Raw genomic sequence first — 24442 nt, 5'->3', positions numbered from 1 at the left:
TTACTATTTATTTAAAACTCTTGTGCATCATGTCCACTGTGGTTAACTGCTGTGATTTGTTGGCATTTCAGCCACAGTGCATATGCCTAAAAATGTGTGGTACGGTTAATGGAGTCCTCAATACAGGATGTGATCTAGTTATTATAGCCACCTAGTGGTGGAAAATGGTGCAAAAGAAACCCAGGTGAACCAGAGCTGAGCATTAAAGATGGTAGTGGCTGGTCGCATCTCAGTGGCCAATGTAATGGACACGATAATTTTGTGAACAAATGACACGAAAATGTGACCATATTTTGGGGTCTCCTTTGACTAAAACACATTCAATGCATTGAAAACATGTTTTGTTTGCTTAAAGTAATCACAACATAACAGCATTAAGAGTGTATGTCTATATCCTGTTTCACTCATTATCCTATCCTTGCCCCCCTACCCATTCTCAAAATATACCCCAGTTATCCAATTCGGGTTTGTCACTCTCTTCGTGGCATCATTTCCACTTGCGCCATTGCTCGCACTGCTCAACAACATCATCGAAGTGCGGGTCGACGCGTGGAAGCTCGTAACAAAGATGAGGAGGCCTGTGGTTTCACGAGCAAGAGGAATTGGAGCCTGGGCCGACATTCTGAGTATCGTTGCCACCCTCTCTGTAATCACCAATGTAAGTCGCCAGATTGTCCGCTCGCTTTCTCGCTCAATATCCCATCTTATGAGTGACATAACATGTCATGTTAGCCATGTGGGTTCTTTTTACCATACTTCACCATTCTCGTCCTGGCAGGTTTGAGAAGAGGTGTAGTGGGGGACCAGGAGCGGTTCGGGTATCACTCGTCACTGATGTTAGTCGTAGCTGGAAGTCAATTGCATGTGTGCTGAATTCAAAGTGCAGTGCACAAATCACTGCACCACCGCTCCTATCCACTCTCTCCCAAAATCGCAAAAGGTAAAGCCTTGCCATTGCTTGCTCATGTCACTGCTGGCAGAAGGGCCTCAACTAAAGGTAGCTCTAGAGAACCCCTCTACACGGTATTTGGCCTACTCTTCCATGATGACCAGACATGTTGTAAGATGTGGAATTACCTGCGCTAAAACAGTGATGAACCCATTTATATTGCTAATTGGACAGAGGTGGGGGAGATTTAAGAAAATGATCCATTGCTTCAACTGTTGTGTCAGGAGAATGAACTGACGACTGCCAGATTGCAAGTCCTTATATGGTAACCATTTCACTCTGGCAGCAACCCCCCAAATTGTATTTGTGAAAATTAATGTAATTGCCAAGGTAAGATGTTCAGAAGCCTTGGTCAAATCATTGCATGCTAAGTGACCGCTATCGCTGTGCCTCCGTATGCTAATTCCACAGTCATGCATCTTGGCATTCACAACGGACATCATCCCACGCCTGGTGTATTATTATGGATACTCAGCAGAGTATGGCACAGGTTCGCCTACAATGCATGGGTACACGGAGGACAGCTTTTCAATTTTCAAGATCAGCAACTTCAAGGAGCAAAATTATCCCAACATCCTGCCAGCCTGGTTTGATCCGGCAATCCACACAACCTGCAGGTTTGTGCCATTCAGTGTCATGCCCAGCTATCGGGGGTGCCGTCCCTGCGAATGTGATGCACTGATGTCTGGGTGTGGCGTCCTCCTGGCTCCGCCCCTTCCTGATTATGCTCGTTTTCTTCCTCTTTTCACTCCGTGACTTTCCTTTTAAGACCCACACTTCCCCTAGGCCCCACCTCTGTTTATGCCCTGCCCCTTACCGTGGACACAGGGTTTGGCTTAGTTGGGTAGTAAGAGGTTGTGGTAGGGTTGGGGGAAGAGTGTGCATGGTGGGTGGGGACAGTAAAGGGGGTGGGGGGGGAATTGGAGGGGGGGAGCAGTGGGTACGGGTGGGATGGCTTTACAACCAAAGTCCCACTTAGAGAAATATAATAATAGATTGATATAAATTACAGCTCATTGTTACCTTGCTAAAGAGTAATGTTATTTATTTATCTATCGATCCACGACTGCTTAATTGAGTCTCAAGATCCCTTTTCAGGAAGACCGTGCATTGGGATTCCAGTTTAAGGTGGTCTTATGCATGTGGGATGCAATAAGAGGTCCTGGAGAACCCATGATAATGAAATGAAGCTTAAAGGTCCACACAGACATGAAACCACTTGCTCTACAGCCATCTTCTGGTCACCTCACAGCACAGTTAGTTAGGAAATTGATGCGATCTACCAACCCTTTTCTGTAACGTTTTTGAATTGCTGGCATACACAACTATAATCAATATAACCATATTGATCGATATTTAATATAACCTTACTTGACTATGACCAAATCACCACGAATACAGCTAATCTTAGATTCCGGAAGTCAAGCAGGCTTGAGCCTTGTTCGTGCTTAGATTGATGAACACCATGCACAATGCAGGTGCAGTAGGCGACTTTGGAGCTAGGTTGTCAGCAGTGGGTAGATCAGAAAAATGAATAGTTGTGCTATATTGTTCTCCCATTATCTGTACTCCCTACCTTCACCAACCTGGTACGGACCAGCGTGAACCATGGTCAATAGAGCCCCCACAAGCTGCACGTTGTGGGAAGGCCCTCTTTCAGAAGCGGATTTTTTAAAGGGCTGTGAACGCATATACCGTTTGTGCACAACCATACTTGTTCAATTTAGCGCCAACTCTACTTTCGAGGCACTTTGCTCAATATAGTCCATGCGTGCTTGTGGTTGTATGTGTGTAGGTATCCAGGTCATCGCTACCCGCCGGATCATCCCCAAGCCTACTCCGTCACCAAGCAGTACTGGAAAGTACTGACGGCAAAGCTGGCCTTCGCCATTGCCATGCAGGTACACATCAACATGCACACACACACACATTCATAAACCCATTGAAAGATAAAGGTACAGCCCTCCAATTACTTGCTCATGTCACTGATGGCAAAAGGGCTCCTGCTATAGGGAGCTCAAGAGAGACCCTTAAGATGTATTTGAACTGCTCTTCCACACTGGACAGACGTCTTGGGAAGAGCTGGGAGTTCCCGCACTGAACAGCACCAAACTCAGCCGACCAATTGACTGGATGTATTCCACTTACACTGCTTGGTGGATAGAGGCAGTGGAATGTAAAAAAAAACCTTTCACCGTTGTTTACACTCCCACGATCAAAGATCAATTCACACCCGTGACCTCTGGATTGCAAGTCTAGTGTGCAAAGCCTTACACTACTGCACCATCGTATAGACTCATCTGTGAGCAGTTGTTAAGGTCAGCAGAGCAAACCGTGATCATTGTCAATGGGTCATTACAGATAATGCCAGTAATGCTATTACACCTCACAATTGCACAGTATTTCTGAGATCACAAATAATAGTGGTAATACAATACTCACTTTCATCATGCAGCAGACGATTCATGTTTTTGATGCAATTTGTCACACGTAAGCATGTGTGCGTGTGGGAAGGGGAGCGGCTGCGTTGTTGTTTGTGAACTGCGCTACCAATCCTGTGTGACCGGAGTACTATTTCTGGCCACAGCCAACAACAGTGGAAAATATTAGAACCAGTGTTGAGCTTCCCTTAAGTTGATTCTGTCTTAAAATGAGTACTTGATGAAGTGTGTGAAAATCATCACTGGCGAGATAAAGGTGCACACCACCCCCACAGGCACTGTGCCACCCTTCATAGATGCACTTGTCTCAGTCTGTGAAAGGCTACACAGGGAATCTTTGTAGTGGTGACATGGCCGAGTGTAAGTGTTTGCTGATTGTTGCGGTAATTTGCGGCTGCCCAGGTGAATACTGTGGGTGCATTAACTGCACATCATAAATGTTGCCTGCTGCATAGTGAACGTAAAAAACCCATTAAGTAATTCAAAAAAAGTGTCTCGGTATAATTTGCCAAATGTTCAAAAATTACTCAAATGACTTAATTTAATTGGGAAAAACGACGTAACAATATAATATCCCTGGGCTTCAGGTCCCCGGAATAGTTGACCTGAGATGTAAAGCACTTTAAGATGCTGCCATATTATATTTAGTAAGCACCCTTTACATGCAAATCCTGAAACTGAAAATCCTTTACCTGTGTGTGGACGTGTGCAGCACGTGGTGTTATTCACGAAGGCCTGCATTGCATACATCATCCCGGACACGCCATCCCATGTGCGCGCCTGCAGGCGCCGCGAGCGCTTCGTCGTACAGACGATTCTGCAGCAGGCAGAGCTGGGCCGTCTCCGTAACACCCTCCTCACCGATGCCCCCAGCTCACCGCCATCTCCTCAATTCCACGTTGAGGATGAGCAGGCAGAGATGGGCCTGCTTCGCTGCTCGCTGCATAAGGAGTCTCCTGGCGTATTGCACCCACCCCAGCCGTGCCACATGGAGAATGAGCAGGCAGAGAAGACTGGTGACGACTCACTGCTGAAGGGATCCGAGGAGGAATCAAGCAACGAGGATTCATCAACTGTCTTCTACAGCGTATAAATCTACTCTGGCTTTTAAAGGAGGCTGCTATCCTAACTCTGTTTGCACGTGGACAAGGACATTGCAGTCGAGGACTATCTGTATATATATATTAATAAATACGTTTATGATTTAACATGTCTCAATCATCTCATGTCTGTTCATACGAATCACGATGTGAATGAGGAAAACTAGAAATTATTGTTATTTTGTATATATTTTAAATTTTGGTTTAACATGTAGGCTTTCGCGCCCAATATCATCCATAGAGGTGTTTTTTGGATTAGATCGCATACATATATAAACGTGTCGTTAAAACCCGCCACCACTCGACACAGCCAACTAGTAAGGGTTGTCACGGAAACAGAACAAGCCAATTCGTCACTGGTACTTTGGAGAGCCAAGCCACAACATTTACAATCGGAGTACGACGTTTTGCCAGTAATTACAACTAGCTTCATCAGGCGACAGCCAGATTTGTGGCACTCTCGCGCAAAGTGGGGGGGGGGGGGGGGGGGAGATTACCGAGTCAACGTGCATTATGCATGTGCATTATGAGAGCCCTTTGATCTTGTCCTTCCTGTCTATTGTGTATTAAAATAGCCGTACCAATGGTAATCCCTATTGAAGTATGCTGCCCTTTATAGGCATGCATTTAAATAATGTATTATTTGTTGGCACCCGTGTTCAGCAGTAGCAGAACACACGTGCCAACAAGGACACTCAGTTGATTCTAATGTTGAAGTTCTGTGCAAAACTAGCTACTACTGCCCAAGAATAATTCGAGAATCTATCGAAATTGGAAGAAAAATTTACAGTTCGGATAGCTACCGCCTTTGTGCTGTGTGGAAGCGACTCATCAAATAGTACATTAGATGAAACTCCGAGTACCCACTGAGGAGGTATAGTGGTAAAACAGTGGAGGAAAAAAAAGCATTTTTTTTTTATTTGCCCTTGTTGAATGATAGAGTCGATACACACAGCAAGCGAGATTAAGAAAGCGCATCGGAAGAAATACCGGAGGAGAGAGAGAAGACAATTGCTTGCTGCAGAAGGAAAGGCATTCCTACCGAGGGAGACAAGTTGACAAAGATTTTGATCATGGGAACCGGTGGCGTGGCTCGATCTTCCCTATGTGCGCAACACGCTACCGAAGGAAAACAGAAAATCCTATTCAAAGGCTAAAATAAGCTCCATTTTTTGTATAAGAGCCCGATAAACAATAACCCCATCCATAGACTGAGGAAGAAAGGGAAGAGCCTGAACAAAGGGGAGGAGATTACGACGGAGATGGGTTGGAGGTGGAGAGAAGGGGAGAGGGGAGGCCGTAAAGGCAGCTGCACATTCAAGGAAAGCGGTGTAGAAAGAGTTGAACGGGGACATGGAGACAGCAGAGACAAGGGTGGAGAAAGAGGAAGAGAGGATCTTTCAGTGCTCGCTACAGGAAACCCACAAAACTGAATTTCCTAAACTCGTGTCGCCTCCGTGACAGCAGCACCACGAACGCCACAGACTCACGCTCCCCAAATCGACAATACCATCTCCATTGCCGACCAGCCACGAGATGGTTGCTCTCAACACCTCGGTCGTAGTGTAAGCAGCAAAAGACTTCCGGCTGGTGAGCATCCGGCCATTACGAGGGTTGGAAAGAAACTGAAGCACGGGGCGACTCCCACAACCTTCGGGTATTTCCAAACTGGATGACGTCTTGGGATGAAGCTAGAAGTAAGCCAAATCTGCACTCAATAAATGGGACAAAGATTCCAGAGAAGCCTCCAGAAATGTCACAGGAGGCGCGGGTGTGAGAAACCAGACTCCATGTGGGGTCCTCCAGACCTTTGCCCTCCAGTTCATCAACATTTGTAAAAGCAGGACGTCTCAAAGGTACGTAGCATGGGTGAGGTACGAGGTTGAGAACCACGTTCCGAGATTAGGCGCTTTGACAGGTTGGGGTCCGAGTAAACTTTTAATGGAGCTCACCCTACGACATTACAGATAGAAGGATAGTGTGCCGGCACAATCCGGACACCCTGCTACACCGAAACAATCTGCTGCATCAAACTCCCTGGTACAGCTAAACACTGGCACGATTGTGCTCAAATACACACAAACTCTCGCTCGGCCAGTTGGTACACAGGTTGTCAGTTGTGGGGGATGCGGGCCCCCGGCTCCCCCCCTGGGGGAGGGCTGATCTCGAGAGGGCTGCGGGCTCCGGACTCCTCGCTCAAGTGAGAGCAGCCGTTACTCGACTCCTCGCTCGCGGTGAGAGGGCTGCCGCTCTCCGGCTACTCTCCTCACGGCGCAGCCCCTCGGGTCCGCGGGTCCTGTTTGTGGGGCATAGCTCGGGGCTGGCACGTGGCTGCCTGGAATCAATCCGTCGCTTCTCAGCCACTCAAACGCGACGTCTCCGCTCACACAACCCCGCGCACCACTCACACAAACTAAACGGGGGGTCAGGGGTCAGAGGGCAATGACGTCCTTCGCACACGCGTTGCCGCCGATGCCGGGCAATGGAGATTGTTTAAAGGGCTGCGGGGCGGGGATTTGGAGTCGGTTTTAGAGCGACACACCAATCGCACGCGCGGGACGGGGGGGGTCGGGGGTTAGAGGGCAGGGACGTCACTCATACACGCATAGCCGATTGGGGGGCTGTATGGGAGGTTATTTAAAGGGCTGTGGGGGCGGATATTCGGGATTGGTGTTAGCCCGCAGTCACGAAAGCTTTAAATCGAAATTTATGTTAAGTGTAATGTGTTGGTGTTAATAAATAGTGTTGCCTCCCAAGAAGTTGTGTGCGCCTATCTCAGCCCATTACATATAAGTGTAGATGTGATTATGTAATTCTTGTGTTCATACAAGTGTAGTGACACAGCGCTGACTGCTGTCCAGCAGCGGCAACTGCAGTGGAAAGTTTGCGCACACGCCGTTGAGCATATATACGGGTGTGCCGGCCGGGCAGAGGAATTGGGGCAAGGGTCATGGAAGACCTCATAGGGAAGCCTCTGGAACCCTCTGGTCGGTTCGAGAAGGGAGGCGTGGATAGGGCAGAGCCAAGCCGCACCGAGTAGAATATAGAATATAATATAAGCAGCGGAGAGCGACAGCTCCGGGCTGCCGGTTCTGGGAGTGGACTCGTCTCGACGTCGCTGTCGTTGCCACCGCATTCGCCCAATCATTGCGTGGCCAGACAGTCGTTGGCCTTCTCGGTCGACGCCGTCGGTGCAACACGGACAGGGTCGTGTCTAGGCCGGGCTCTATGGCAACGTGGTCGAGAGAGTGAGGCCGGAGTTGGTGTGAACAAGATAATAAAGAGACGATGTCTCCTGCAACTACCTCGTCTCCGACAGTGTGTGCGACACACACCACACGTCGGAAGGAGAACACTTCACAAGTATAAATGCTGCCTGTGTCAGTCGAGTCACATTTGCTCTAATTTATTTTGATGGTGACCTAAGACAGGAGAAGCAAAATGCACTTCTTCAGGAAGTGATATTTTTTTCATAATGCAGAGGCTGTGCCTGATACACATCTTTCACGTGTTGTTTGGCAACCCTGGTGCCCAGTAAACGCCATATGGCCAGATCTTTGCATTGAATTCCAAGTATTAATTCCTCCATACTTGTGCACAGTTGAGTTTTTATTCCATTCCCTTCATGAACCATGTTTTTGAACTTTACATCATAGTAAGATAGTACATGCCGATGAATAATTAATAGATGCTTGAAAACATCTATCCCCCACCATCTGCCTGTGTTTGGCCTAAAACCCAATCACCCAGAATGCCCAAATTCACCTTACATACTCTAGGAATGTAAGCAGGTTAATGCCTGTATATCCATCACAATCATCACTCCCAAATGTGAAGACATGTCACGAGACTCGCTGACTTTTCTTAAAATACTTGAGAAATACAAATCATAGCTGAATATTTTCAATTCCATGTGTATAAGCCTTTGTCTCAGATTTATTGTAAAATAAATATACATGTACAATATAAACATTCAAATATCAGAAAATATTTAATGTATGTTGAATTTCTTTCACACTGTACATAACCAACCATGCTAAACAAGACATGATAAAAACAATCCAAGTCATGGGTTGCATACAATATGCAACTTTGGTTTATTGATTACAAATTACATAAAAGGTTCTGAAATTTTACAATACAGGTATAGTGCAATCTAAATAAGCAAATGTACTTTTACAGTGATTTCCCAAATGTTTATAACTACACAAATACTAGCATGTATGTTCCCAATAAAGTAGTCTCCTTCCAAAATGGCTAAAACCAAAATTAGTTTAGTTGTGCTCACAATATTGTTCACATATCCGTTCTATTTCAAGTGACATTTGAGTCTGTATGGATTTGCTGTGCAAAATACTGCTGCAACCATTCAATAACTCCAACCCTGAACGAACTTTATCACATTTTTCCAATACTTTGTTGTGGCACTTCCATTAACAGGGCAATTACTGTGCCCCATGGGCCCCACAAGTTCACAAGTAATTGCGATTCACACCACAGCACCTGAAGTACCATTGATGTTTAACAACCATGAATTAGCATGACCAAGCGAACGTATCCTTCTGAGTAGAAACCTCGACCACCGCCATAAAATGCTTTCGGGCTTTCTACATCACGGGTAGTCAGCCATCCTTGTTCTCCTTGATGGTGTCAACCAGCTCTTTCAGACGCGACAGGTGGTACACGGCCCTGAGAAGAGACACGATTGAGAGAAAATTACTTGGTTGACTTATTATCAAGGTGGAAGCCAGAAAAATCTCACCAAGTCTCAGGAGGGTTTGGCAGTGATATTTTGCAAATTTCATCAGCGAGTGGTATGTGAGAGGAAAACGGAGAACCCGGTGAAAACAGAGGGAGTAAAATGCAAAACTCCGGATATAGATTCAAGATTCCATTGCCGTATTACTAACTCCTGGTTACCTAGCAGCCAAAATCTATAATATATGCTATTTCAAAACAGTCTCCCATCCAAGTAATAACCAGGCTTACCTGCTTAGCTTATAACATTCAAAATCTGACATCATACTTAGAGGCGGTGCAGCCTCTATGCTGTGCGTGAGTGTGGATATAAAGATAAATTCACAATGGCGTGGAGGGGTTTTCCCAGGGACGATCAGCCCCTAGAAAGACGTCCGTGTTGAAGCTGCCCGGGGAGGGGGCCTCCAAGCCGGGGGAGTCCAACTCCATGTGCGCCCTGCTCAGCAGCTCCTCCAATGAGGCTGTGCATCAAGAATCACGCATCGCACGTCACAACCACATGGGTGGCCGCTCAGCCGTCTCTGTGAGAAAAGACTGAATATGTACCTGAAAACATATGAAATGTCATCTGCTATATACAGACTATATATATACACACACCTAGGGATCTATTGTCCTCTGACACGGGCTCCTCGTTGGCTACATTCGTAAGGCCGGAGATATCCAAAACTTTGAGCCACTCTGGGTACTTTGGTCTGCTTTGCGGGCTCTGAGCGGCACCTGCTCTCTTTGTGCTGGTATCCGTCTCGTGGCTGCTGGTCTGGGAGTCCACATCGCAGTCACGCAGCCAGGCCGGGTACCTGAGCTCAGGAATGCTCGTGATCCCTGACACATCCAGCTTATCCTTTTGGCTTGTCAACCACCTGAGATAGGTACTTGTCGCACAGCCGCCGTTCGGCAAGTGCTCACGCCTAGTTGCTTCACTGCTCCATAAGTACAACAAAACATTCGTCTGGTTAGAAAAGAAATAATTTTCGGGCTTTGCCGACAAATTTAATGGCATCACGGCCTTGTTGCTTCTCGCTGTTGAGCTCAACCGTTTAGTTGGCTTATTGCCCCTCACCAATGATGCGCCGAAGCTGTGCGCGGTGACCCCGAGAGATGACCGCTTGCCTCTGTGCGACACTGTGAGGTCTCGGTGGGCGCCAGGCGAGCGGAGCAAGGACTTGGAGGAACCGTCAACTGGCGCCGCTAGGAGCTGGTCCGTGGTTAGACTGACCGTCGGGCTATGAGCCACGACCGCTGCAGCGCAGCAGTGAGGCTGCACGTGCCCAAGATGAGGTCCTCCACAAGCAGCATGCCACCTGCAATGTAAGACCCACAGACATTTTACTGGTACACAATGAATTTGCTCTCCCCTAGATTCCTTGACCCCTGAACGGCAATCCTGCAATGTTGCCTTACTTTGCACCATCAGTAACTAATGATGTTATCCGTTTGTGGAGTTTGTGAGAATATGGGATAAATCAGTGCATGAGCTGTTATTGTTTAAACTTCAGATGTGTCCAGTCTAGGATCTGCAAATTTTGACACAAAGGTTGGAGGATCACTTAGATTTCACAAACTTTACAAACTCGATAATCAGTGAAGTTGCTGGAAGATGACAGGAGAAAGAAATGCATGCACCGACCTATCTGTTCAGACCTATGCTATCCTCTCATATGCGTGTGCTTACTGTGGATAGTTTTCTCTGACATAAAATGAACTCATTAATGGAATTTGCCAAGCATCCCAGTGTGGGACTCTCACGAAAATGTATCTTTAGACCTTAAGGGTTTTTTTTCTAGGGGAATTACATTACATTCATGATAGCATAGCATAATTGACAAGCACCCAGTACAAGCAAAAAAAATGGGGTTCTCCTCTCCAATTATCCCCCATCCAGTCAACTAGCTTCGATACCTTATGAGACCTCCTTTGCCAGTAACAAGATATAGTAATAGGTTTTTACCCTTTTATCTGGCACAAAAACTGACACTTTTATACAAGGGATCATGTTTGCGATAACCACAACGCAAGTAGTCAAAATGCAAACAAGAAGACGCTAAGAATAAGAAGACGCCTTTTTGCGTCTTCTGGTCCAACACCAGTGGAGACTGGGATCTCAGAAAAGCCGTCTCGGGTGTGGACCAATCAAATTCAAGGACAGTGCATATTATCAGTTGTCTTTTTTGTTTGCATTTTGACTACTTGTGTTGTGGTTATTGCAAACATGATCCCTTGTATAAAGGTGTCAGTGTTTGTGCCAGATAAAAGGGTAAAAACCTATTACTATAGCTTCGATACCATTGCACCGCCTGCACACTCGATAGCCACTCGAGCGCAAGCACCACGGAGCGATTCCTCGCGTGGCGAGAGGCGCAACCCACCCTCATCCACACTGTGCATCCTCCTCTCCTCCGCGCGTCTCCGCTCCGCCATGCTGCGCGGTGCTGTGCTCTGCACGTATCCTGGGTAGCGGTGACGCACAGATTCCGCTCTGCTCAAAGTCCTCGATGTAGGCGTCCAGCGCACCGCTCGCCTACGAGCAGCACTGCTCTCCGCACACCACAGGGCTGTGCTAGCCCCCGCTTCCGGTCCGGAGCAGCGAGCTGCCCTGGCTGCCGCGAGGGCTTGTGTCCGTCACCGTGCTGTCGCCCGAAGGGCTGTTTGTCTCACCACCGTTGCAGTTCATTTTGTACGATTTGGGATGCCCGAACCGAATGGGGCCAGGGAGAGGAATCGCTGTGGCTACCAGGTCACCACTGGTCCTGGTATGGGGGGCACCATGAGGAGCTGCTGTGTGCGGAAAGTGGGTCCGACGTCACAACGCATGGGCCAGCGTCGACCACTTCGCGTTAGCAGCTTCAGCGTTAGGTCTCTTAAGCTACTGTGGCTGTTGTCCTTTTTTCAACAAAAATTCCAGCCTTTCCCATGCTTTCCTTCATCACACCTGCAAGCTCTATGTACAATTGAAGTGTCATAAATGCTCTACCTGCCTACTACTACATTATGAATGATATACATTTAAGAATTAGCTGGAGACAACTCCATGTTTAAAACACACTGTATTCAAAAGAGAAGGCTTAACATTTAACATTGGTTAACGTTTGGCATGTACACCTGCATATCAACAAATTACAGTACTACTAATAAAATGAATGCTACATATTAATAGTGGTATTACAGTAGTATGACTACTTATATTTATATATTATCGCACCTCCGAAGAGCACAGTGGGCTTGGTACGGTGCGAAAGAGATTCAACACACATACAGAATACAATACTTTCCGAGCACATTATGCATACCGAACCTCCAAGTTCCTTACCCTACCCTGAATAACAACGTGTGCAGAGTACAGCTCCTTTTTCAATCCATTGCTGGCTGACAGCTGTCCCATGCTATGCAGCTCCCAGGGGGAGGGGTTATTTACCGTACTTCACCACGCTGGTCAGTGTGAATTTGGTGGTGGCAGGGGGCTATAGAAGTGCATTACAACAATGTACTGAACATTGCTGCACAATGTCAGGGGGCTATAGAAGTGCATTACAACCACGTACTGAATACTGCTGAACTGGTGGCAGGGGGCTATAGAAGTGCATTACAACCACGTACTGAATATTGCTGCACTGGTGGCAGGGGGCTATAGAAGTACATTACATCCACGTACTGAATATTGCTGCACTGGTGGCAGGGGGCTATAGAAGTACATTACAACCACGTACTGAATATTGCTGAACTGGTGGCAGGGAGCTATAGAAGTGCATTACAACCACGTACTGAATATTGCTGCACTGGTGGCAGGGGGCTATAGAAGTGCATTACAACCATGCACTGAATATTGCTGCACTGATGGCAGGGGGCTATAGAAGTGCATTACAACCACGTACTGAATATTGCTGCACTGGTGGCAGGGGGCTACAGAAGTACATTACAACCATGTACTGAATATTGCTGCACTGGTGGCAGGGGGCTATAAAAGTGCATTACAACCACGTACTGAATATGGCTGCACTGGTGGCAGGGGGCTATAGAAGTGGATTACAACAATGTACTGAATATTGCTGCACTGGTGGCAGGGGGCTATAGAAGTGCATTACAACCACATACTGAATATTTCTGCACTGATGGCAGGGGGCTATAGAAGTACATTACAACCACGTACTGAATATTGCTGCACTGGTGGCAGGGGGCTATAGAAGTGCATTACAACCACGTACTGAATATTGCTGCACCGGTGGCAGGGGGCTATAGAAGTTCATTACAACCACGTACTGAATATTGCTGCACTGGTGGCAGGGGGCTATAGAAGTACATTACAACCACGTACTGAATATTGCTGCACTTGTGGCAGGGGGCTATAGAAGTGCATTACAACCATGCACTGAATATTGCTGCACTGATGGCAGGGGGCTATAGAAGTGCATTACAACCACGTACTGAATATTGCTGCACCGGTGGCAGGGGGCTATAGAAGTTCATTACAACCACGTACTGAATATTGCTGCACTGGTGGCAGGGGGCTATAGAAGTACATTACAACCACGTACTGAATATTGCTGCACTTGTGGCAGGGGGCTATAGAAGTGCATTACAACCACGTACTGAATATTGCTGCACTGGTGGCAGGGGGCTACAGAAGTACATTATAACCATGTACTGAATATTGCTGCACTGGTGGCAGGGGGCTATAAAAGTGCATTACAACCACGTACTGAATATGGCTGCACTGGTGGCAGGGGGCTATAGAAGTGGATTACAACAATGTACTGAATATTGCTGCACTGGTGGCAGGGGGCTATAGAAGTGCATTACAACCACATACTGAATATTTCTGCACTGATGGCAGGGGGCTATAGAAGTACATTACAACCACGTACTGAATATTGCTGCACTGGTGGCAGGGGGCTATAGAAGTGCATTACAACCACGTACTGAATATTGCTGCACCGGTGGCAGGGGGCTATAGAAGTTCATTACAACCACGTACTGAATATTGCTGAACTGGTGGCAGGGGGCTATAAAAGTGCATTACAACCACGTACTGAATATGGCTGCACTGGTGGCAGGGGGCTATAGAAGTGGATTACAACAATGTACTGAATATTGCTGCACTGGTGGCAGGGGGCTATAGAAGTGCATTACAACCACGTACTGAATATTGCTGCACTGGTGGCAGGGGGCTACAGAAGTACATTACAACCATGTACTGAATATTGCTGCACTGGTGGCAGGGGGCTATAAAAGTGCATTACAACCACGTACTGAATATGGCTGCACTGGTGGCAGGGGGCTATAGAAGTGGATTACAACAATGTACTGAATATTGCTGCACTGGTGGCAGGGGGCTATAGAAGTGCATTACAACCACATACTGAATATTGCTGCACCGGTGGCAGGGGGCTATAGAAGTTCATTACAACCACGTACTGAATATTGCTGCACTGGTGGCAGGGGGCTATAAAAGTGCATTACAACAATGTACTGAATATTGCTGCACTGGTGGCAGGGGGCTATAGAAGTGCATTACAACCACATACTGAATATTTCTGCACTGATGGCAGGGGGCTATAGAAGTACATTACAACCACGTACTGAATATTGCTGCACTGGTGGCAGGGGGCTATAGAAGTGCATTACAACCACGTACTGAATATTGCTGCACTGGTGGCAGGGGGCTATAGAAGTTCATTACAACCACGTACTGAATATTGCTGCACTGGTGGCAGGGGGCTATAGAAGTACATTACAACCACGTACTGAATATTGCTGCACTTGTGGCAGGGGGCTATAGAAGTGCATTACAACCATGCACTGAATATTGCTGCACTGATGGCAGGGGGCTATAGAAGTGCATTACAACCACGTACTGAATATTGCTGCACCGGTGGCAGGGGGCTATAGAAGTTCATTACAACCACGTACTGAATATTGCTGCACTGGTGGCAGGGGGCTATAGAAGTACATTACAACCACGTACTGAATATTGCTGCACTTGTGGCAGGGGGCTATAGAAGTGCATTACAACCACGTACTGAATATTGCTGCACTGGTGGCAGGGGGCTACAGAAGTACATTACAACCATGTACTGAATATTGCTGCACTGGTGGCAGGGGGCTATAAAAGTGCATTACAACCACGTACTGAATATGGCTGCACTGGTGGCAGGGGGCTATAGAAGTGGATTACAACAATGTACTGAATATTGCTGCACTGGTGGCAGGGGGCTATAGAAGTGCATTACAACCACATACTGAATATTTCTGCACTGATGGCAGGGGGCTATAGAAGTACATTACAACCACGTACTGAATATTGCTGCACTGGTGGCAGGGGGCTATAGAAGTGCATTACAACCACGTACTGAATATTGCTGCACCGGTGGCAGGGGGCTATAGAAGTTCATTACAACCACGTACTGAATATTGCTGCACTGGTGGCAGGGGGCTATAGAAGTACATTACAACCACGTACTGAATATTGCTGCACTTGTGGCAGGGGGCTATAGAAGTGCATTACAACCATGTACTGAATATTGCTGCACTGGTGGCAGGGGGCTATAGAAGTACATTACAACCATGTACTGAATATTGCTGCACCGGTGGCAGGGGGCTATAGAAGTGCATTACAACCATGTACTGAATATTGCTGCACTTGTGGCAGGGGGCTATAGAAGTACATTACAACCACGTACTGAATATTGCTGCACTGATGGCAGGGGGCTATAGAAGTGCATTACAACCACGTACTGAATATTGCTGCACCGGTGGCAGGGGGCTATAGAAGTGCATTACAACCATGTACTGAATATTGCTGCACTTGTGGCAGGGGGCTATAGAAGTACATTACAACCACGTACTGAATATTGCTGCACTGATGGCAGGGGGCTATAGAAGTGCATTACAACCACGTACTGAATACTGCTGCACTGGTGGCAGGGGGCTATAGAAGTACATTACAACCATGTACTGAATATTGCTGCACTGATGGCAGGGGGCTATAGAAGTGCATTACAACCACGTATTGAATATTGCTGCACTGGTGGCAGGGGGCTATAGAAGTACATTACAACCATGTACTGAATATTGCTGTACTGATGGCAGGGGGCTATAGAAGTGCATTACAACCATGCACTGAATATTGCTGCACTGATGGCAGGGGGCTATAGAAGTGCATTACAACCACGTACTGAATATTGCTGCACTGGTGGCAGGGGGCTATAGAAGTACATTACAACCATGTACTGAATATTGCTGCACTGGTGGCAGGGGGCTATAAAAGTGCATTACAACCACATACTGAATATTTCTGCACTGATGGCAGGGGGCTATAGAAGTACATTACAACCACGTACTGAATATTGCTGCACTGGTGGCAGGGGGCTATAGAAGTACATTACAACCACGTACTGAATATTGCTGCACTTGTGGCAGGGGGCTATAGAAGTGCATTACAACCATGCACTGAATATTGCTGCACTGATGGCAGGGGGCTATAGAAGTGCATTACAACCACGTACTGAATATTGCTGCACCGGTGGCAGGGGGCTATAGAAGTTCATTACAACCACGTACTGAATATTGCTGCACTGGTGGCAGGGGGCTATAGAAGTACATTACAACCACGTACTGAATATTGCTGCACTTGTGGCAGGGGGCTATAGAAGTGCATTACAACCACGTACTGAATATTGCTGCACTGGTGGCAGGGGGCTACAGAAGTACATTATAACCATGTACTGAATATTGCTGCACTGGTGGCAGGGGGCTATAAAAGTGCATTACAACCACGTACTGAATATGGCTGCACTGGTGGCAGGGGGCTATAGAAGTGGATTACAACAATGTACTGAATATTGCTGCACTGGTGGCAGGGGGCTATAGAAGTGCATTACAACCACATACTGAATATTTCTGCACTGATGGCAGGGGGCTATAGAAGTACATTACAACCACGTACTGAATATTGCTGCACTGGTGGCAGGGGGCTATAGAAGTGCATTACAACCACGTACTGAATATTGCTGCACCGGTGGCAGGGGGCTATAGAAGTTCATTACAACCACGTACTGAATATTGCTGCACTGGTGGCAGGGGGCTATAAAAGTGCATTACAACCACGTACTGAATATGGCTGCACTGGTGGCAGGGGGCTATAGAAGTGGATTACAACAATGTACTGAATATTGCTGCACTGGTGGCAGGGGGCTATAGAAGTGCATTACAACCACGTACTGAATATTGCTGCACTGGTGGCAGGGGGCTACAGAAGTACATTACAACCATGTACTGAATATTGCTGCACTGGTGGCAGGGGGCTATAAAAGTGCATTACAACCACGTACTGAATATGGCTGCACTGGTGGCAGGGGGCTATAGAAGTGGATTACAACAATGTACTGAATATTGCTGCACTGGTGGCAGGGGGCTATAAAAGTGCATTACAACCACGTACTGAATATGGCTGCACTGGTGGCAGGGGGCTATAGAAGTGGATTACAACAATGTACTGAATATTGCTGCACTGGTGGCAGGGGGCTATAGAAGTGCATTACAACCACATACTGAATATTTCTGCACTGGTGGCAGGGGGCTATAGAAGTACATTACAACCATGTACTGAATATTGCTGTACTGATGGCAGGGGGCTATAGAAGTGCATTACAACCATGCACTGAATATTGCTGCACTGATGGCAGGGGGCTATAGAAGTGCATTACAACCACGTACTGAATATTGCTGCACTGGTGGCAGGGGGCTATAGAAGTACATTACAACCATGTACTGAATATTGCTGCACTGGTGGCAGGGGGCTATAAAAGTGCATTACAACCACATACTGAATATTTCTGCACTGATGGCAGGGGGCTATAGAAGTACATTACAACCACGTACTGAATATTGCTGCACTGGTGGCAGGGGGCTATAGAAGTACATTACAACCACGTACTGAATATTGCTGCACTTGTGGCAGGGGGCTATAGAAGTGCATTACAACCATGCACTGAATATTGCTGCACTGATGGCAGGGGGCTATAGAAGTGCATTACAACCACGTACTGAATATTGCTGCACCGGTGGCAGGGGGCTATAGAAGTTCATTACAACCACGTACTGAATATTGCTGCACTGGTGGCAGGGGGCTATAGAAGTACATTACAACCACGTACTGAATATTGCTGCACTTGTGGCAGGGGGCTATAGAAGTGCATTACAACCACGTACTGAATATTGCTGCACTGGTGGCAGGGGGCTACAGAAGTACATTATAACCATGTACTGAATATTGCTGCACTGGTGGCAGGGGGCTATAAAAGTGCATTACAACCACGTACTGAATATGGCTGCACTGGTGGCAGGGGGCTATAGAAGTGGATTACAACAATGTACTGAATATTGCTGCACTGGTGGCAGGGGGCTATAGAAGTGCATTACAACCACATACTGAATATTTCTGCACTGATGGCAGGGGGCTATAGAAGTACATTACAACCACGTACTGAATATTGCTGCACTGGTGGCAGGGGGCTATAGAAGTGCATTACAACCACGTACTGAATATTGCTGCACCGGTGGCAGGGGGCTATAGAAGTTCATTACAACCACGTACTGAATATTGCTGCACTGGTGGCAGGGGGCTATAAAAGTGCATTACAACCACGTACTGAATATGGCTGCACTGGTGGCAGGGGGCTATAGAAGTGGATTACAACAATGTACTGAATATTGCTGCACTGGTGGCAGGGGGCTATAGAAGTGCATTACAACCACGTACTGAATATTGCTGCACTGGTGGCAGGGGGCTACAGAAGTACATTACAACCATGTACTGAATATTGCTGCACTGGTGGCAGGGGGCTATAAAAGTGCATTACAACCACGTACTGAATATGGCTGCACTGGTGGCAGGGGGCTATAGAAGTGGATTACAACAATGTACTGAATATTGCTGCACTGGTGGCAGGGGGCTATAGAAGTGCATTACAACCACATACTGAATATTGCTGCACCGGTGGCAGGGGGCTATAGAAGTTCATTACAACCACGTACTGAATATTGCTGCACTGGTGGCAGGGGGCTATAAAAGTGCATTACAACCACGTACTGAATATGGCTGCACTGGTGGCAGGGGGCTATAGAAGTGGATTACAACAATGTACTGAATATTGCTGCACTGGTGGCAGGGGGCTATAGAAGTGCATTACAACCACATACTGAATATTTCTGCACTGATGGCAGGGGGCTATAGAAGTACATTACAACCACGTACTGAATATTGCTGCACTGGTGGCAGGGGGCTATAGAAGTGCATTACAACCACGTACTGAATATTGCTGCACTGGTGGCAGGGGGCTATAGAAGTTCATTACAACCACGTACTGAATATTGCTGCACTGGTGGCAGGGGGCTATAGAAGTACATTACAACCACGTACTGAATATTGCTGCACTTGTGGCAGGGGGCTATAGAAGTGCATTACAACCATGCACTGAATATTGCTGCACTGATGGCAGGGGGCTATAGAAGTGCATTACAACCACGTACTGAATATTGCTGCACTGGTGGCAGGGGGCTATAGAAGTTCATTACAACCACGTACTGAATATTGCTGCACTGGTGGCAGGGGGCTATAGAAGTACATTACAACCACGTACTGAATATTGCTGCACTTGTGGCAGGGGGCTATAGAAGTGCATTACAACCACGTACTGAATATTGCTGCACTGGTGGCAGGGGGCTACAGAAGTACATTACAACCATGTACTGAATATTGCTGCACTGGTGGCAGGGGGCTATAAAAGTGCATTACAACCACGTACTGAATATGGCTGCACTGGTGGCAGGGGGCTATAGAAGTGGATTACAACAATGTACTGAATATTCCTGCACTGGTGGCAGGGGGCTATAGAAGTGCATTACAACCACATACTGAATATTTCTGCACTGATGGCAGGGGGCTATAGAAGTACATTACAACCACGTACTGAATATTGCTGCACTGGTGGCAGGGGGCTATAGAAGTGCATTACAACCACGTACTGAATATTGCTGCACCGGTGGCAGGGGGCTATAGAAGTTCATTACAACCACGTACTGAATATTGCTGCACTGGTGGCAGGGGGCTATAGAAGTACATTACAACCACGTACTGAATATTGCTGCACTTGTGGCAGGGGGCTATAGAAGTGCATTACAACCATGTACTGAATATTGCTGCACTGGTGGCAGGGGGCTATAGAAGTACATTACAACCATGTACTGAATATTGCTGCACCGGTGGCAGGGGGCTATAGAAGTGCATTACAACCATGTACTGAATATTGCTGCACTTGTGGCAGGGGGCTATAGAAGTACATTACAACCACGTACTGAATATTGCTGCACTGATGGCAGGGGGCTATAGAAGTGCATTACAACCACGTACTGAATATTGCTGCACCGGTGGCAGGGGGCTATAGAAGTGCATTACAACCATGTACTGAATATTGCTGCACTTGTGGCAGGGGGCTATAGAAGTACATTACAACCACGTACTGAATATTGCTGCACTGATGGCAGGGGGCTATAGAAGTGCATTACAACCACGTACTGAATACTGCTGCACTGGTGGCAGGGGGCTATAGAAGTACATTACAACCATGTACTGAATATTGCTGCACTGATGGCAGGGGGCTATAGAAGTGCATTACAACCACGTATTGAATATTGCTGCACTGGTGGCAGGGGGCTATAGAAGTACATTACAACCATGTACTGAATATTGCTGTACTGATGGCAGGGGGCTATAGAAGTGCATTACAACCATGCACTGAATATTGCTGCACTGATGGCAGGGGGCTATAGAAGTGCATTACAACCACGTACTGAATATTGCTGCACTGGTGGCAGGGGGCTATAGAAGTACATTACAACCATGTACTGAATATTGCTGCACTGGTGGCAGGGGGCTATAAAAGTGCATTACAACCACATACTGAATATTTCTGCACTGATGGCAGGGGGCTATAGAAGTACATTACAACCACGTACTGAATATTGCTGCACTGGTGGCAGGGGGCTATAGAAGTGCATTACAACCACGTACTGAATATGGCTGCACTGGTGGCAGGGGGCTATAGAAGTGGATTACAACAATGTACTGAATATTGCTGCACTGGTGGCAGGGGGCTATAGAAGTGCATTACAACCACATACTGAATATTTCTGCACTGATGGCAGGGGGCTATAGAAGTACATTACAACCACGTACTGAATATTGCTGCACTGGTGGCAGGGGGCTATAGAAGTGCATTACAACCACGTACTGAACATTGCTGCACCGGTGGCAGGGGGCTATAGAAGTTCATTACAACCACGTACTGAATATTGCTGCACTGGTGGCAGGGGGCTATAGAAGTACATTACAACCACGTACTGAATATTGCTGCACTTGTGGCAGGGGGCTATAGAAGTGCATTACAACCATGTACTGAATATTGCTGCACTGGTGGCAGGGGGCTATAGAAGTACATTACAACCATGTACTGAATATTGCTGCACCGGTGGCAGGGGGCTATAGAAGTGCATTACAACCATGTACTGAATATTGCTGCACTTGTGGCAGGGGGCTATAGAAGTACATTACAACCACGTACTGAATATTGCTGCACTGATGGCAGGGGGCTATAGAAGTGCATTACAACCACGTACTGAATATTGCTGCACCGGTGGCAGGGGGCTATAGAAGTGCATTACAACCATGTACTGAATATTGCTGCACTTGTGGCAGGGGGCTATAGAAGTACATTACAACCACGTACTGAATATTGCTGCACTGATGGCAGGGGGCTATAGAAGTGCATTACAACCACGTACTGAATACTGCTGCACTGGTGGCAGGGGGCTATAGAAGTACATTACAACCATGTACTGAATATTGCTGCACTGATGGCAGGGGGCTATAGAAGTGCATTACAACCACGTATTGAATATTGCTGCACTGGTGGCAGGGGGCTATAGAAGTACATTACAACCATGTACTGAATATTGCTGTACTGATGGCAGGGGGCTATAGAAGTGCATTACAACCATGCACTGAATATTGCTGCACTGATGGCAGGGGGCTATAGAAGTGCATTACAACCACGTACTGAATATTGCTGCACTGGTGGCAGGGGGCTATAGAAGTACATTACAACCATGTACTGAATATTGCTGCACTGGTGGCAGGGGGCTATAAAAGTGCATTACAACCACATACTGAATATTTCTGCACTGATGGCAGGGGGCTATAGAAGTACATTACAACCACGTACTGAATATTGCTGCACTGGTGGCAGGGGGCTATAGAAGTGCATTACAACCACGTACTGAATATGGCTGCACTGGTGGCAGGGGGCTATAGAAGTGGATTACAACAATGTACTGAATATTGCTGCACTGGTGGCAGGGGGCTATAGAAGTGCATTACAACCACATACTGAATATTTCTGCACTGATGGCAGGGGGCTATAGAAGTACATTACAACCACGTACTGAATATTGCTGCACTGGTGGCAGGGGGCTATAGAAGTGCATTACAACCACGTACTGAACATTGCTGCACCGGTGGCAGGGGGCTATAGAAGTTCATTACAACCACGTACTGAATATTGCTGCACTGGTGGCAGGGGGCTATAGAAGTACATTACAACCACGTACTGAATATTGCTGCACTTGTGGCAGGGGGCTATAGAAGTGCATTACAACCATGTACTGAATATTGCTGCACTGGTGGCAGGGGGCTATAGAAGTACATTACAACCATGTACTGAATATTGCTGCACCGGTGGCAGGGGGCTATAGAAGTGCATTACAACCATGTACTGAATATTGCTGCACTTGTGGCAGGGGGCTATAGAAGTGCATTACAACCACGTACTGAATATTGCTGCACTGATGGCAGGGGGCTATAGAAGTGCATTACAACCACGTACTGAATACTGTTGCACTGGTGGCAGGGGGCTATAGAAGTACATTACAACCACGTACTGAATACTGTTGCACTGGTGGCAGGGGGCTATAGAAGTACATTACAACCACGTACTGAATATTGCTGCACTGATGCTCGCCACGTGAGAGCCACACAGCAGGACAATGCTATACTGTACAATATTGAAATGATTCACCTACAAATACTAAACATTATTGTCTTAACAATCAATACTACTTTTAACATAAACAATAACTAATAAATGCACACGTAGTAATCGCCGTGCTAACCCTTAGCGTGCAATGTGAGCAGAACTTGTGTTGTAAGTCGTACCCAGTCCATTACCGCGCCACACACTCCCATTAACAAACCAACGACATTTACTGAATGTCCTCCTCCTTTACACGGCACAACCAGACAACACTTTGCACACCGAAGTGTCCAAGTCGCGTGCTAAGTGAAGCAAACCCCATTCAATTCTAGATTTAAAGCTTTCGTGGCTGCTAGGATCCATACTCTTTGGTTCTATTGGGTAAAGTCACGTAGGTGAAAATTGTTATTTTATTTTCACCTACGTGACTTTACCCAATAGAACCAAAGAGTATAAACCCCATTCACTCTGCGCTCAGCGTTCAACAAAGTTGAACCTGGCTCGCCCTCACGCCTGCCCATCTCTCTCCGTCTCTCACCGGAGATTATTCCATTGATCGTCTTCGCCTTGCCGTCCAGAGATCCGTGTGGATTATCCGTGAGGGTAGTTAAAGGTCGCGGTTATTCGGAGAAGTTTTTTTTATTAATTTTCCCGCCACAACCACCGCGTCGCCAAAGGCCGCTGAAGGCGATGTCCGAGACATGCCGCCCGCGCATGCGCACTGAGGGTTGAGAGAAACCTGCGGGGAGGGGCAGCGGGGGGCGGGGAAGCCGCCGCTGTTGGCCACACCCACATTCAGGCCACGCCCATATTTAACTGACGTCACGGTGACATCATTCTGGGTCGGACTTTATCGTGGGCTGCCTGTGCACGCGAGGAGCTCCTGACTTCTGACTCTGAATTCGAAAAAAATCAAAGATTCACGATGTCTACCTTCGTCGAGATAGGTAAAGTTTAACGTTAGTGTTAGGGAGGTGTGTTTGTGTTATATGTTGAGCCTGTAGACAAAACTGCTGGGGATGTGCCAGATGTCTCCATCTAACGTTAAGGAGGTTGGAGTCTGGATAGCGCATACCAGGTGTTACAGGCTACATGATGGGAAGCAGAAGG

General features: G+C 47.0%; 1 long non-coding RNA gene across 2 annotated transcripts; it reads right to left on the bottom strand.

Annotated features, from left to right (window-relative positions):
• Positions 1-8410: 8410 nt before the first annotated feature.
• Positions 8411-24090, bottom strand: LOC142924813 (uncharacterized). Of its 2 annotated transcripts, XR_012941887.1 has the most exons (5): positions 23871-24090; positions 11618-11781; positions 10312-10552; positions 9574-9709; positions 8411-9179 (listed from the first exon to the last, which is right to left on the bottom strand). It is a non-coding gene; the product is annotated as an uncharacterized LOC142924813 (long non-coding RNA). The 2 variants fall into 2 exon arrangements; XR_012941886.1 differs by lacking the exon at positions 11618-11781 and having other exon boundaries at positions 23871-24085.
• Between the last annotated feature and the right edge of the window lie 352 nt (positions 24091-24442).

The sequence above is a fragment of the Petromyzon marinus genome, chromosome 17 (assembly GCF_048934315.1).
Source record: "Petromyzon marinus isolate PM22_M1 ecotype Great Lakes invasive population chromosome 17, UKy_Petmar_22M1.pri1.0, whole genome shotgun sequence".
Lineage (NCBI taxonomy): Eukaryota > Metazoa > Chordata > Hyperoartia > Petromyzontiformes > Petromyzontidae > Petromyzon > Petromyzon marinus.
Note: the sequence above shows the minus strand (reverse complement) of the source record. Positions and strands in the feature narration are given on the sequence as shown.